This window comes from Sus scrofa, chromosome 5 (genome assembly GCF_000003025.6).
Source record: "Sus scrofa isolate TJ Tabasco breed Duroc chromosome 5, Sscrofa11.1, whole genome shotgun sequence".
In the NCBI taxonomy this organism is placed as follows: Eukaryota; Metazoa; Chordata; class Mammalia; order Artiodactyla; family Suidae; genus Sus; species Sus scrofa.
The window spans coordinates 60249847-60262570 of NC_010447.5; the positions used below are offsets into that span (position 1 = coordinate 60249847).

Here is a 12724-nt window from a genome sequence, read left to right on the forward strand (position 1 = left end):
GGAGCAGATGGTGACGTATACTAAGCATTAAGATGGTTACATGCAAACGGTTTTTAAATTTATTTATGAGCTGTCAGAGAATAATTAGTTAACCAAAGCTTGGGGGGAAAATACCAAATGATAGAACTAAGTTGCAGCTATCAGAATAGAATTATTGTGGGAGTTCCTGTTGTGGCTCGGGGTTAAGAACCTGACTAGTATCCTTGAGGATGTAGGTTTCATCCTCGGCCTCACTCAGTAGGTTAAGGATTTGGTATTGCTGTGAGCTGCGGTGTAGGTCACAGGTGTGGCTCAGATCTGGTGTGGCTGTGGCTGTGGCCTAGGCTGGCAGCTCTTGATTCAGCCCCTAGCCTGGGAATTTCCATATGTTGCAGGTGCCGCCCTGAAAAGGAAGAAAAAAAAAATACAATTATTGTGGAATTACTGTGGAGACAACCACTGTATGTGAATATGTAAATATTTTATCACATGGTTTTTTGAAGGGCATATAGCCTTGGTATCAAGTGTGAAGTCTAAATTTTACAGCTTTGAATTGGACTGTGCTAGAGGTCTTGTGGATTTTAAAACAGAGTTTAAATCACAGTGTTCCTTTGGAGAATGCATGACTTCTCATATCAGGAATAGCTTTGAATGGCTCTTCAGAGCCACAGCACATATCTCCTAATAGATAATTTGGGGCTCTAGAGTAGTTTAGAAAGGCAGTTCTTAGGAGTTCAGGGACTCTGAGGGAATACTGAATTAAAGGGCCTTCCTTTCAGAATGGAATCGTAGACTAGAAAAAACCCATTAGTATTCCACCAGGCTTAAATACTGAAAACCATCTCCTATTCTTGCAGCTGGTTTCCATTAATAGACAATTTTGCATGGGCTTGACTATATAAATTTTCTCCCTATTGTTAGTGTTTTACTGTCTCCACCTCCTTTAAATCCAAGTTAGTGTTTGAATCTTTAGCAGCTGGAGTGCAGTGCTAATGAGACAAAGGTTATGAGTTCACTTTTCAGACAGGCCGTTAGCTTCACTTGGGTAGGCTTGAGTACAGATCATACACCATTCCCAGCCAGTTCGAAAATATACGTTGTTGATCAGCTGTGGACTGTACATGGTATTACTCCTCTTAGAAAAAGTTTAAAGCCCATGTGTCTCAGAGGAATTCCTGCACAGAAGGGAATAGCACTTGATTATTACTTTGTAGGGATTTTTAAAATTCCATATTTGATCTTTCTTAGCTTGCTGTGATTAGATTGTAAATAAAACACTTGTGGAGTTCCCTTGTGGCGCAGTGTGTTAAGGACCTGGCGTCACAGCAGTGGCTTGTGTTTGATCCCTGGCTAGGAACTTTCACATGCTGCAGGCATAGCCCCCCCCCCGAAAAAAGAGTTTCTTTCTAGGAATTTTTCAAATCTTATTTTCCCTACTTCAGGTCACTTTTAGGACTTTAGAGTTAGACTTTCATTCAAAATCAAAAATAGTTCAGGAAGGATTCAGGTAGAGAAATAGGAATTTATAGGGGTTCTGAATGACAGTAATAAATAAATAAAATTAAAATGGGAGTTCCCATCATGGCACAGCAGAAACGACTCATGACTAATAATCCATGACGATGTGGGTTCCATCCCTGGCCTTGCTCATTGGGTTGGGGATCCGGTTTTGCCGTGGTTGTGGTATAGGTTGCAGACGTGGCTCAGATCTGTTGCTGTGGCTGTGGTGTAGGCTGGCAGCTGGCTCCAATTTGACCCTTAGCCTGGGAATTTCCATATGCAGCTCTGAAAAGCAAAAAACAAAAAAAAGAATAAAAATGAATGCACATTATATAACTTCATTCATTATATAGGATTTATTTTCTTAGTTTGCAGTAATTACAGTAGGTCTTAGAATCACTATTAGTTCTGGTCTCTGTGTATGTAAGTAGTGTCATTTACTTCCTGATTTCCTTCTTACTTGACTGGAACCAGCATCCTTAAACCTACCTTTCAGATGTATTTCTCTTCTGGGTTTACTGGAACATAACTATTTGTCCTTTGTTCTTTTTTTTAAAGTATAGTTGATTTACAGTGTTGTGCCAGTTTCTGCTGTACAGCAAAGTGACTACACACACACACATTTTTTTATCTTTGCTCTTTTTTTGACAGATTATTTGGGGTTACTGGTACATTTACTTCCACAAAATTATACACACAAAGACCTCCCCCTCTTTCTTTCTTCTGGAGATTCTGATGAAGTTTCCTTAATTGAGCATTCAGTGCTTTTGTTATTTTCTTTTTACAGACACATTTGGGAAATAAGAGCAGATACTCTTATCTATTACTTTCCAACTTTATGATGTGTAAAATTGGTGTGGTATATGGCAAACTAAGGAATGAGCACAGCTCTTCATCTAAATTAATCTTACATAACTGAGGGAGGAAAAACTGTAGTTTCCCTCTCTGAGACTAGTCTTGATTTATAGGAACAGCTGTCACTATCAGATTTTTATCTTGCTTTAATAGCAGATTGATTAAGAATTTTTTTTAATGTTTCTAAGATTACTTGCTAGCCTTCTGTTACGTATCATGTGATGCATTGTTGATCTGACCCCAATCTAGGTCACATTCTCCTTGCTAGCTCCTTCTCTTAAAACTTCCTCACTTCTGTCATTCCTAAGAATGAAAGTTGCTATTTCCTGGAACTATTAGAAAATATTAAATTATAATAGTAGTAGCCCTATTCCCTTCTGGAAAACTTAAGAGTTTACTTGAGATAATGTGTTTCTAGTACATCTGGTAAGAAAAGATAGGTATCATGTAGCAGTATAAGGCAAAGCTCTTGTTTTTGAGTGTATCCTATGGGAAGACTTAAAAATGTTCATTCACTTTTGTTCTCCGCTTCCTCAGTGGAGATTCCTTAGATAGGTACTCACTTCCTTTTTTTGGTTAAGTGATGACATAGCCAGCTGCTGAATATATTGGAGAGCTGGGTCTGAGGGTTGGGGAAACCAGAGAAGAGTAATGGGGAGCTCTGGGTTTCAGACTCAATTTTTATTGTATAGAGTTGGAAGAAAGAATGAATAGGTTTACCTGAGGTTTATAACCAACTTCTGCAGAGAGAGATGGGGCTTAGGGAATGGCCAGTGATGTCACATTTTTTTTTTTTTAATAAAGACAAACATTATATTGGTTGGTGCTTTCATGTTAAGAATGTGTCTGTGAGCCTGTGATTTGTCAACTGATAGTGACCACTTAACTGTAGGTGTCGTTTAAAAGGTTCTTGCTGGTACTTGTTTATGCTTCTGCATTATGCTGAAATCATTTCTTCTCCTTTTACAATACAAGCCTCTAGTTTACTTGTCTGCTCTGGGATCCTTTCTGTCCCCCATCCATGAGTTAACTGTAGTGTTCTGGGGCTTCCTCATAATAGATGCTAAAGCATTAGTAGAAAGGATCATTTCTGTTTTTCAGGTGGGAGAACAAGAAACAAGCCTTTATAAGACCCTGCAGTAGGCAGAAGCACACTGTGTCTTAACAGTATCTCATTTTTCTTGGCCAAGTTATACCGCCAAAAACATTTAAGTTTAAAGCATTTTCTTGCCATTATATAAAGTTATGAATATACTATTAGCTTGTGTTTTCTTGAAAATGTTTTTGTATACCACTAAAACAGTTTTAACTGATTGACAAGATTAACGTGTTTTCAATCACTAGTTTTATTGAAAATAGTAATATACTGTCATAGCTGAAATTTTCTCACGGTTTACTTTCTCATTATGTAATTTTTACTTATTTTTTCCCCTTCTCATTTCTGAGCTTATGCTGACAAATGCAGCAACGTCTAGTAGTTGTAGGTAAGGAGAGAGATTTTCTTGTCTACTTCAAGGGCATGTGGAAATCAGTTTAAATCTTATTGTAAATTTCTCTACTTTAGGGACTACAGTGTCCATAGGTAGTTTTGTCCAAATCTAATTATACCTGGCACAACTTTGTTGGGAAAAAGAGATTATTAGAACCTTGAGTACCAAGAAATTTTTGAATAAAGAGGGTATTATTATATAGAATATGTGCTGAAAACTTGGCATTGGGTGAATATTCTGTTTCATATTCTAAGCCTGAAATTGCAGGGCTACATTTTCCTCTCATGACAACTTCCTCTTTTGTATCAGTACTCTAACAAGGAAGTTTGTTTCCCAAGTGTTCAGGTTTCTTTTTAAAGCAGTTTCTTTGTCTGGCATCTTTAGCCTGTGTGTTGTGAAAGTCTGTTAAAGCACAGAAGGACCCATTGATGATGATCTTTCTTATTGTTTGTTTCTAAGATGAATTCCTCCTTAAGAAATTATAATATAGTCAATCATCTGTTAAGATAAAGGCTGTCCTGAGTGTATGACAAGTATCAACAACAAGTACTTCCTTTTGAATCTTTGCCAATTTATGTATTCCTTAAAATTGATTTTACTTTCAGTTTTAGAGAAATGTTCAAGATAATGAACTTAAATGCTTGAATCTTTGCCCTTTCCTACTACTTTACCACACTGTATGTATATGAATATATATATATATTTTCCCTGCGTTTTCTTGACATATAATAACAGAATAATGACAGTGATAAATTCCATTAGATTCCTCAGCTCAGTGGTATACCTGGATTTGGAGCTTATATTCATTGAGTGGTAAATATGGTGCTGTCTGTTATTTCATCTTGTATCTATTCGAGGTGTATTTTATGATAGTGTTTCTTTGAACTCCTATTTGAAAGTTACCTGTTGATGTATAATTCTGACATTACTTAACTTGTTAAAGTTTACAGCCACCAGAGTAGTGCATCATCCAATTACATTCTCTGTCATCTCATTATCTGTTCTGTTTTGTCCGGCTCTGAAAAATATTGTTGCACATACATAATGAGAGAAACTTGCTTGATGTTAGGAGTAATCATACTTTCCAGAACTGCCACAACAAACCCTGGAACCTCCCCAAACAAGATGCAGATGCCTCACTTAGGAGTTAGTATAATTTTATCTATGTAAATTAGGGTAATCTGATACATGTTGGTACTTAGCATTTTAGTGACCAAGTTTGAACTTGCTCTTGGCTCATTTTTTAAATGTTCTGCTGTTAAACTTTTTCTTCTCCTGTTTTAATATAAAACCATTTAATATGTAGGGAGATATTTTTAGTTTTAGTCTGATTCTTATAGAAATACCTTTTTTGTTCCTTTGGTTTTTGTATCCCTGAAGTAAGAGGGATTTTAATGTTTAATCTCCTTCTTGAGAAGAGAGGTCAACTTCTTTACAGTTGATAGCAATATTTAGTTATGCATGATAATTGCTAGTTCTTTATTGAAACATTTTATAATATTGGACCCTGACCTAGTTCTTGTTTGATTTTTGCCATTTAACTGGGTGACTTTAGATAATTCATATATTTCTGGTCTTTGTATTTTGGCCAGTGAGGTCGTTCGAGCCGGATTATCTTTAGGTTCCTTCCTGTTACATTTTCTGACGTTTTTTAATACTAACTGCATATCTTAGATTAAGAACAGATAATACATTGTGCCTGGGAGATTGCTAAAAGGAAATTGATATTGCAGATGACATGAATATTTTGTTTTTCTTTAAACATTTCCTTATTTACAGTGCATTTAATTCCTGCTACCTAAAGAAAACTTGCCTGTTGGGGGTTCTGTATCTTTAGTAACTAACTCAGTTTTACAGACAGGAGCTTCTCCTGGTAAGCTATTTATTTAGATTTTGCATTGACCTGTATACTAGCTACTCCATTATTAACATGCGGGGTGGGTTTAAATAAATGTTTAAAGCTGTTTGAAGCTTGTGAAAAATGTAATTGTTAATGGAGTCCATTTAAAACTTTTCAGGTTATTTCCCTGAGGCTGGGCTACTATTAAACTTTTAAAAGGGTCATAGGGATTTTATTTTTATTATTTTAGATGGTTTGCAAAGGGTAAACAGTCTCATAAGAGCAAAGACCACAATTTTGGGACGTCTTAGAAGGGAATTTGCAAAACATTGAGCAGCTTTAGCTTTCTGTTTACAAATTAAAGAATGGAATTCAAGTTTCCTAATTCCTAATACAGTACTTTTTGTGTTGAGTTCTGCTGCCTCTTTTTTAGACTATTCATTTTGAAATAATTTCAGACTTGAACAAAAAATTTGCAGGATTAATAAAACTTTAACCCAGGTCCATTTTACATACTCATAGAGGAAAGTAACACTGATACCATTTCCATGATTCCTATTATATGTATTAATTGGAATTCTCCAGTAAGGAAGAGATAGCCCCTCTCTTATTTATTCAGTTATTCACACACACACACACACACACACACGAACTCACGAACACACACGAACCCATGGATATTCATTTTATTCTACAGGTTATATTCCATTATCATTAGTATATTGTTGCAAAAGTTATCCCAGAATTGGCATTAGGAGCTTCTTCAAGGTTCCTATGTTCATTTCACATGCCTACAGTTTTTTTTAAATTGTGGTTTTTAAAAAAACCCCAAATGTACCATCTTAACCATTTTTAAGTGTGTGGTGTTGTTACTATGTGCACATTATTGTGCAAGCTCTAGAACTTTTTCATTTTGCAGAATGGAATCTCCATATCTGTTGAACAACTTCCTCCCCACCAATAACTGCCATTTTACTTTCTAAGAGTTTGATTACTTTAGATAGTTCATGTAAGTGGAATTGTGCAGAATTGTCTTTTTGTGATCTTTATTTCACTTAGCATAATGTTGTCAGAGTTCATCCAGGCTGTACTGTGTGACAGGATCCCATCTTTTTAGAGGTTGAATAATATTCCATTGTATGTATATACCACATTTTCTTTTTTGTTTTAATGGGTATAATCTATTTTATTAACACTTAAAATTTCACTGGCAGTGTTAAATTCTAGAGCTTTAAGAGTGTAATGTGAAACAGCATAATGTATTAACAAAATTTAAGGGGTAGAATAACTGTACCTCTCTACACAAGTGTGGGGACAAGCCTTGCATGGCTAAGAGCTCAGGAGTCAACAGAGGTCCTTGGTTGCTAACATAATCTCCGTTTGACCTCAGACAAGACACACCAAGGAGTCTTGTCCATTTACAAAAACCACTGATTACATTGACTTTAGGATCAACAGTAACAGGATTGGAAAGAACCAATTCAAGATTGTGGGGGCCGGTCTGAAACGAGCTAGAGCTAGGTTAGCTGGGAGCTGTTGCAGCTCAGGTCCAGGATCGGTAGACAGAATGGTTCATGAATTCTGAAATCACTGGTTCCCAAACAAGTTCCTAAGGTGCTTTTCCCAAACAGAGCACATTTTCTTTAACCATTCATCTGTTGATGGATATTTAAGTTGGTTCCACTCCTTGGCTATTGTGAATACTGCCACATTGAACATGGGTATGCAGACATCTTTTTGAGATCCTGTTTTCAATTCTTTTGGGTATGTACTGGAAGTAGGATTGCTGGATCATATGGTAATTTAATTTTAATTTTGTAAGGAGCCCCCATCACTTTAAAAACACTTTTTGGAACAACAGTATATGCCAGCTTTATCTTACTTGCCATGCCAAGGAGCTGTGGTTCTTTTTAAATGAAGAATAATATTTAAAAATCAATATCTACTCATGAGGCATGGTCATTGGTAGTGGAGTCATTTGCCTTTATAGTAAGGTCTTAGAGTTGATTTTTTTCCTACTCAGAATCCAAATAGAATATATTTTGGTTGGTCTTGAAAAGAATGGTAGGAAAGGGAGCTGTTTTCCCATTATATGCGAGTGTTTCTCGCATTAGGCTTTATTGAAGGCTCCAGGACAGTGGGGTACATAGAAGTGTGTGTGTGGCCGTTGAATAAATTGATTAAGATGGTGTTGGTTTTAATCATTATGATAACCTTCATCAGAAAAATCTGTTGTCAATTTTATAGTTTTCCCGAGTAATTCAGGTTTTAGAATGCTTTGGCCACGATAACAATTATTAGCTCTGTCTGTAAAAGAGCACATTAACTGCAAATATTTAATATTCTAAGCATGACTTCTTGAAAAAACATTATAAAACTACTTAGTGCAAAATGTGTTTCTCTTTTCATATTGAAAATCACTTGTGATTTACTCAGACATAGTACATCTTGAATTAGGTTAAAAGGCAGCTTTAGGTTAAAAGCTTACTGCTTTTTTTTTTTTTTTTTGTCTTTTTGCCATTTTCTTGGGCCGCTTCCACGGCATATGGAGGTTCCCAGGCTAGGGGTCGAATTGGAGCTGTAGTGGCTGGCCTACGCCAGAGCCACAGCAATGTGGTATCCGAGCTGCGTCTGCAACCCACACCACAGCTCACGGCAACGCCGGATCCTTAACCTACCTTAACCTACCGAGCAAGGGCAGGGATTGAACCCGCAACTCGGCTCTTAGTCGGATTTGTTAACCACTGAGCCATGACGGGAACTCCCCTTGCTGCTTTCTTAAACAGGTGCATGGCATCCCTTTGCCTTCCCTACTGGGTACAAACATTTCTCTTTACTTGTCACCCCAGTGAGATTCTGCATGACTGAAATGTTATTTCCATGACTATATATAGTTTTTAAAAATGCCATTTCTGTGAAATTATATTTTCTATCCCATGAAGTACATCAGTCAGACCCCAAAGATACCTATTTGTCTCTGAGTATATGTATGTATACTTCTGATTCACTCATTTTGGATATTGGCTGGAACATTATAAGAGAAATGATTTATTTGAATTTCTCTTTGGAACTTTATAGCATTTCCACTCTAGTTCATTTTTTTGTTGGGTGCCTGATTGTCCTGTTGTCGTCTGTTCTTTGAACGTGTCTAGTCAAGTGAAGTAGCATAGCAGCAGCTTTGGTAGTAGACTGGCTGCATTCCAAGATTTCATGGGTAATCCTGTCTTGACATTTAATGAGCTGATGAAATTGCTCAGAAACCTGGATGTGATGTCTACAGAAGGTTTGCCACTACATCCTCTCTGTGAAGATAATATTCTGGTTAACTCACATCTGTTTCCTGTTGTAGCCCATATTCTCAGTGTGGCTTGCAGTATTTGGGAATGCCTCAGAATGTTAAATCCATACCACAATGTGGTTGAAGCAGCTGAAACCACTGGAGACTCTGATTCAGATTTGGAGGTAGATTTTAGAAGTGACAGAAGCCTAATTTCACTTTAATTAAACTACTCTGAAGTAATACAGTGAAGCACAGCCTTAAAGAGTTGCCAGAAGATTTAATTAGTGCTGGCTCAACTTTTAAAGCATAAGGGTAATCTTTTGGAATCACCTAAAATGGTGCATTTGTTCTGGGTTCAGAATGTACAAGCAAGCTTTTACCAAGATTAGGTTGTTATTTTAAACATAAAGGGGCTTAAAACTGTATTTATAAACCTGGTAACCTGTCCAAAACTGTTGCTTGTTGAGTATGAGAAGTGTAGTAGTAATTTTCTTTGAGATAAAGCAGCATGTTCTTACTTCACTGTATTGCTTCTGCCCAGTAGAAAGAGATTGTGTGGCTGGTAAAAGCAATTTTTAAGGCAGAAGCCAGTTTTCAACTTTGCAAAAGTAATGGAAGGAAACTGATTTCAGAAAGTAATCATTAGACTCTGTATAAGGGAAAATATATAGTTCTTTAGATGTAGTCTCACAATCAGATTTTGTTTTTTATTCTATTTTATTTTATTTTGTCTTTTTAGGGCCTCATCTGTGGCATATGGAAGTTCCGAGCTGTAGCTGCCAGCCTATACCTCAGCCACAGCTATGCAGCATCCGAGCCACATCTGCAACCTACGCTGCAGCTCGCAGCAGCAGTGGATCTGAGAGAGGCCAGGGATTGAACCTGCATCCTCATGGATACTAGTCGGGTTCTTAACCTGCTGACCACAACAGGAACTCCTCACAATTTATTTTAAACTCTTGATCCCTTAATATCGTCAGAGAATTTTTATAAATTGCTTTTCACATATCAACACAAAAATAGTATAATTTATTAATAACAGCTATTGTTATTATTCCCTTGGACTTGCACCTTATGTTGCTTCCCCTTTCTTTAAATTATGGAAAATTTCAGACATACATAAGAAGGAAGAGTAAAGATTGTCATGAATCACACAGCTTTAACCATTGTCTATCCTGAATGCTCTTAAGGAGAGAGCCAAGGAGATGGCAGATGTAGATTCTCTTATTAATATAAATGTGCTTTATAATACTTTTATTTTGAGATAACCTAAAAGAAATGAAAGAATTCAGGCTTTGTCCTTACTCTTACAAATCTCAGGTACTTTGAAATGTAAACTTGCAAACGTGATAAAATATGAAAAAAGTAGAGTTTTATTGATTTTTTTCATGAGAAATTTGAAGTAATTGTAACCCATATTAGAATTAAGTATAGTATAGCTGAGGAGGAAGGAAAGACCAAATGGAAGACATTTGTTTGTGGCTTTACTGAGCCTGATGAGTCTAGGGCAACCCCGAAGGTCACCACGTGTGAGAGGGGATGGAGACCCTTTCTAAATAGGAGTAAATTAATTTTGCTGTGTGCTGTATAATCATCACCATGAAATTCTATAATCCTGTATAGCCCACTGTGGTAGCCAGTAGCCACATACGGCTGCAGAGAACCTAAAATGTGGCTACTCAGAATCGAAATGCCTGAAGTATAAAATACATACTAAGATGTATTATGAACAGAACATAAAATCTCATTAGTAAATTTATAAAGATTGTACATGTTCAAATAAAAGTATTTTGTTTATAAGAGTTTCCCTTGTGGCTTAGCAGTAATGAACCTGACTAAGATCCATGAGGATGCCAGTTCGATCCCTGGCCTTGCTCATTGAGTTAAGGATCTGGAGTTGCTGTGAGCTTTAGTTCCTATTCAACCCCTAGCCTGGAAACTTTCATTTGGCTGAGTGCAGCCCTAAAAACCAAAAAAAAAAAAAAAAAAAGTATATATATGGATAGATAAAATGTATTCTTAAAATTAACTTTAACCTGTTTTTTAAAAATTTTAAATTCCACAAATGACTCACATTTGTGGCTTATATTTCTTTTGGACAGCAGTATTCTAGACCCAGCCTTGTAAAAAGCTACACAGTCAAGAATGGGAAGATAGGGAATTAAAGGAAGCAGTGTGTTTTACAGAATTACATTTAAAGTACCATGAGCACATCTTAATTACATTGGTTGATTTGAAATGGATGTGATATATCTAGCTTTAGTGTGCACTCTATTTACTTCACTACCCTCCCTCTCCGGGGTGGGGGGTGGGACAGCTTATATAGTTTTTGCCTTTAAAGTGAGAGAACAAGGAATAGCTAGCTGGAAGGGACTAATACTCTAGTGTGTAAAGCTACAAAATCTTTAGTTGTGGCTTTTAGGGAGCTCTATTTGAGTTTCTGGACACCACCATTCTAAAGATCTCCTTAAGACCTGTCCTGCCAGATGTTGCTAAAAATTACATTATCTTTTTAACATGTCCTTTGCTTGTTTTTCTTTTTCCCAAGACCTTTGCTTGCACCTAGAGCAGCATTGACACCGATCCAAGCCCCAGTTTTGTCAGAGCACAGAGTGAAGATCAGCAAAACATTCACATCTACAGTCCTTTATGTGCAACTCTGAAATCCAAAAAACTCTCAAAACCAAAAGTTACATTTGTTAAAGTCGGGTGAAGAACCTGACTGGAAACAGTGTAAAACTAATTGTAGTCTTTATCCCCTTTGTGGAAAATTGTATATGTTTTGCTGTAAAATATTAACATGTTTGGCATTGAAGTGCTGCCCTAGACCCAGGTAGAGGTGATAGGCTATGTGCATTGTATCAACCTTCCCTTTTTTGTGGTTGCACCCACAACATGCAGAAGTTTTGGGGCTAGGGACTGAACCAGCACTGCATCATCCACCTGAGCCACAGCAATGACAGCACCAGATCCTTAACCTGCTGATCCACAAGAGAACTCCCACAATTTTTTTTTTTTTTTTTTTTTTTTTTTGCTTCTTAGGGCAAAAAAACTTCATCCGTGGCATATGGAAGTTCCCAGGCTAGGGGTTGAATCTGCGCTGCAGCTGCTGGCCTATATACCACTGCCACAGCAGTGCAGGATCTGAGCCACATCTGGGACCTGTACCGCAGCTCACAGCAATGCCAGATCCTTAACCCACAAGCCAGGCAAGGGATTGAACCCACATCCTCATGGATACTGGTTGCATTTGTTACTGCTGAGTCACAATGGGAACTATACAAATTATTTTTATGAACAGTAAAGTGGTGGATGTAAGAAGAAAGGTTACAGATCCCTAGTGTGGCTGTTGTGGTATAGTTGTCACTTCAGTGGCTCTTGTTGTTCCTGTGGCACAGGTTTGAGCCCTGGACCCACAACTTTGTGCCTTGGGCACAGTCAAAAAAAAAAAAAAGAAAGAAAGAAAGAAACCCGTATTGTAGAAGACTTTAATGTCAAAAAAAATGTTAATGATATATAGTTAAGTAAGAAAGTAGATTTAAAAAAAAACAAAAACAAAAACCCAAAATGGTCTAAATTCTGAGAAAGAGATAGCCCCAAGGCTTTCAGAAAAGGAATTTTGGACCTCTGTTATCATCCCATAGGAAGTGAAAATATTTCCTTAACTATAATTCTGTATTGAAGATATTTATCTTCAGCAAAATCCGAACACAGAGACAGAGTTAAAAGAGGTCTTCCTGAAATAAAGCTTTCTTATGGCACTCTCCTTAAAGTACTTTT

General features: G+C 37.0%; 1 protein-coding gene across 1 annotated transcript in view; it reads left to right on the forward strand.

Moving 5' to 3' along the window:
• LRP6 (LDL receptor related protein 6) overlaps positions 1–12724 on the forward strand; it is a 169679-nt gene that overhangs the window by 100806 nt on the left and 56149 nt on the right.